This window comes from Dipodomys ordii, unplaced genomic scaffold (assembly GCF_000151885.1).
Source record: "Dipodomys ordii isolate 6190 unplaced genomic scaffold, Dord_2.0 Scaffold29, whole genome shotgun sequence".
In the NCBI taxonomy this organism is placed as follows: domain Eukaryota; kingdom Metazoa; phylum Chordata; class Mammalia; order Rodentia; family Heteromyidae; genus Dipodomys; species Dipodomys ordii.
The window spans coordinates 3,461,246-3,465,402 of NW_012267245.1; the positions used below are offsets into that span (position 1 = coordinate 3,461,246).

The 4,157-nt window shown below is 47.9% G+C and overlaps 1 protein-coding gene across 1 annotated transcript in view; it reads right to left on the reverse strand.

Moving 5' to 3' along the window:
- The window catches only part of Fam193b (family with sequence similarity 193, member B), a 34,666-nt gene extending 30,796 nt beyond the window's left edge, over positions 1-3,870 (reverse strand). The window contains exon 1 of the mRNA XM_013016059.1: positions 3,664-3,870. The gene's annotated coding sequence lies outside the window, so the exon portion shown is untranslated. The remainder of the gene's footprint in view (positions 1-3,663) is intronic.
- Positions 3,871-4,157: the final 287 nt, after the last annotated feature.

A 4,157-nucleotide genomic window follows, 5' to 3' on the forward strand; every position in this document is an offset into this window, starting at 1 on the left:
GCTTTTTTCTTTTTGCTTCTGTGGTGCTAAGGAATCGAACCCAGGGCCTCAGGCATGCAAGGCAAGTGCTCTACCACTGAGCCACCTTCCCAGCCCCCCACTGCTATTTTTATACATGAGAAAACAAAGCAAGAAGCTGAAACACTATCTAAAGGCTAGGATTTGACAGAACAATGAAACCTGTCAAGATTGCTTTAAGAAGGGAGGGTAGAAGAGAGTGAGAGGGGGAAAGTTGCTCAGGATACACTGTGTATACATGGGGAAATGTCACAATGAAACTCTCCTTGTACAACTAACTATGCTAATTTAAAAACCAAAGAAGGTAGCATTTGAACCTTCACTCTGACAGGGTGCTATGCTTTCCCCTGGCACCACTGCAATTACTACATTTGCTAGACCATGAAATCCTTGTGGCCAAGAAGCATGTCTCATTCCTTTCCGCCCTCACAGCTAGCCCAGGGCCCGGCACAGAACACAGGTCAGTTAGTGTCTGCAGAGTCAGTGCCAGGCGTGACGATGACTGGGTATCAAAGCACGTGTGCCATGGCTAGCCTAAATGAACACATGGATGCCTGCCAACCTGGCCCAGTAAGAGTGGCAGGTAGGAGCAAAGTCATAGAAAACTAGCTTTTCAATTATCATTTGGTTTAATAGACATGTAGGAAGCACGTAAAGACCACACACAATACACAACCCGGAGACAACTTAATTAAAACACTCCCTGCTTCCAAAAATTCTAGGCACAGTAGGCAAAAGCATTAGGAACCTAATTCATCCAGCTGATATCAGACATTAAGCCTGTGCTCTGGGACATTATATGGAAATTTAAATTTTTAAACCTTGAACGTGTAAGTCTTCATCTTCAAGGGCTCTTGGCCTTTTTACATAGTGAGTCTTTACTGCTTCACAAAGAACTACAGGAGGCAGACATGTCCTCAGAACCACTTCCTCCTGCTGGATGTGAGTGGTGCCTTAGGAAGTGGTACTTGGGTAGGCAGGGGACTCTCAGATGGAGATCCTTGAGGGAAGGAAACACCTGGTCCTTCTGGGCATCCCTAACAATGGCCTGGCACAGAGGTCATTGTGAAGCTTGCTCAAGTGAATTAAACATAATCAAACGGTCTTACTATAGAGATTGATCATCTGATCCTGTTCCTTAAGGGAATAGATTTATTCTGAGCAGAGAGAGAACCAGGTCTCTAGAGTCCCTTTAAACTAAACTGGGCAGTCCCAGAGGATGCTGTAGAGAGGAGAGAAACAAGTGCTGGGGAGGGATAGGATGAGCTCATTCGGGTCAGTCTCCTGGGGCCGAGTGCATACCTGGCCTGCCAGCAAGGCACGCTAGGAAGCCTAAAGACAGCAAGGAGAGCTCTCAGGCTTTGTCCCGCCGCCCAGCACAGCTCATGTCACCTCAGAAGACTATGTACAAGAAGCTCTGCAGCTTGCTTTGCGTTCTCTTGGGAGGCTGCTGGTGAGGTTCAAATGAGGGAAGAGACAGACAGCATCACTGAGCAGGAGGCAGCCCTGGGAGTTTAATTCAAGCCAGTCAATACTGTTTCCATAGCTTCCTTCTACTGCTATTAAATTTTATCTGTGCTTCTCCTCTTGAAGTAAAAGGGAGTTGGGGTTCTAGGAAACAGCAGGTTTAGTGGCCTAGAACTAGAAAGATTTGGGGTCCCACATTTAAATGTGTACAAGGGATGCGAATGATGGAAGGGGCCTGGATAAAACCAAAACTTCAGGGATTATGGAGCACATTCTACTTAAAGGCAGCAGCTGCTACTCAGACTTACAGACTGCCTTGTGGAGATGGGGGCCTGATGTCACCAGATCCTTAGAGTTTGAAGAAGCACAAATCTAGATCTGTGGCAAACATTTTGGTTTCTAAAATACTGATGCACATTCAGATAAAAAGATAAGAGCAACAGAACAATGTTGGAGTTGGACCTCAGAACAAGTAGGTAGACTGAAAGTCTCATTTAGCTCCTTTGGTTCAGGTAGACATATGACACAAAGTTTCACCTCTCTTATCTGATCTATGTCTGTTAAGACTGGGTTGACTGACAGTGGGAACAAGAGAGCCTAGTTACTGGCAGAGCGATGACTAACCTCTACTCTGTCACCAGGTACTTTTTATAAGGGCACAAAAGCCTGTTTCTCAAATCCAGACTGTATTCCAGCAAACAAGAGGGGTACAATCAGAACAGATTTGGTCAATGTGTTTTAGTTCTGTGGCTATTACAAACTTCCCACAGTATACAAGAGTAACTTTTTTTTGTTTCACATCTATCGTGGGAAGCACTTGGTCAAATATTAAGTAAGTATTTCTGTTTGTTCATCTGAAAAGCAGAGAAACCACCTGTATACCCTTCAGGTTTTCAGGAACGTATGTAACCACCAGGCACAGGGGTATGACATGATGGAGACTGCCAGGGTTCTGTTGGCACTCTCAGAGTTTAGATGTAAAAGCAGACAAGGAGTTACATTAATTTTTGATAGATAATTTTTGATAAGATACTGAGGAGAAATACAGGGAAGGTGAGAAGATGAGAAGGTTTCTAATAATACCAGGGGCATGCTTCAGTGGCAGAGCTCCTATGCAGCAAGACAGAAACTCTGAGCTCAAACCCCAGTACTGAGAGAGAGACAGAGACAGAGAGAAGAGAGGGAGAGGGAGCACTAGCAAGGCATGACAAGTGCCTTGTTTAAATAAATGAGCTGGCAGGTCAAGCAGTAGAGCAGAGAAAGTAGTGAAGGCTGTTAACTCTGGGGAAAGACGTGTCCTCAAAAATTAAACTGAACACAATAGGGAAGTTTTTTTTGCACATCTGTGTGGCAGGAACTCTCGTGTTGTATGGCAGAATGGGAAGGAAAGAACAGAACAGACAGTTGTTTCTCCCCTTTCATCTCTCCCTGTTGGATTAATAGTGCTCCCAGGGGAGACCAGGGTTGCTCCTGGAGGGAGGAGGGAGCCAGACCTACCAGGGACAAGGGTTAGCCTAGAGAATCTCCTCTAGATCTATTGTCAGCCCAGGGAAAGAGGTAGGGGTAAGGCAGCTCTGCTGACACAAGGGGTTATATTTTCACTAATTAAAAAAAAAAAAAAAATGGGGCTGGGAAGGTGGCTCAGTGGTAGAGTGCTTGCCTTGCATGCATGAGGCCCTGGGTTCGATTCCTCAGCACCACAAAAGCAGAAAAAGCCAGAAGTGGCGCTGTGGCTCAAGTGGTAGAGCGCTCGCCTTGAGCTGAAGAGTTGAGGGACAGCGCCCAGGCCCAGAGTTCAGGCCCCAAGTCTGACAAAAAAAAAAAAAAAAAAAGTATTGTCATCTGAAACACAAAGGAGACCAGCACCAAAACTGGGTTACCATAAGCACAGGTTCTGGGCTGACTCATTTTCTTTCACCTAGTTAGCTCGGCTCTGCCAGGCTGGGTGTGGAGGATCGGATAGTCCACACAGTCTGGGTCCCTGTGCAGTTCAAGCCCGGTGCAGGGGAGCAGACAGATCAACACGACATTTCATCACAGAAAGAGGGGGAGCGGGGTCAGAAAGCTACTGTAGGGAAGCACAGAGGGCTGTGAGCACAGTGGGGTCACTGGGGCCCAACTTGGGGAGGTCAGGGAAGGCTTTCCGGGAATGACACCCCAAAGAGCATCCCCACTCACATGCACAATTCCAGAGATTCTACTAGAAGGCTGTCAAGAGCCATGCCTTCAGGCCGCACCAGCCTCCCAGAGTCCCCTGCTGCCCGATGCAGTGTCTGCAGAGCCAAACGCATCTTCCGCCACGCCTCATCCTCATCCGGGCGCTGCCTCCGACCCTCCAAGACTCCTGCAGAGGCCGGCCTTCCTGGGCCGGCTCAGCCAAAAGACCAACTCAAAACTCTTTTGTCAGAGTAAGCTTGGGGGGGGGGAGCCACCCAATCCCGGGGGGGGGGAGGAGGGAGGGAGGGAGAAAAGCACAATCCTCCCAGAGCTCCGGTGTGGCTTCTGCCACCACCCCAAGCCTCTCAGAGAACCACTGGCAGGGAGGGGTACCTCCTAAGATCTCCTTTTTAGCTCAAAAGAAAAGTGACCTTCTTCCAGGTGGCAAGCTGGAAGCTTTCTAGAATTCTCCTACTGCTGGCTCACAGCAGGATTTGCCAAACCGGGGTGGGGGG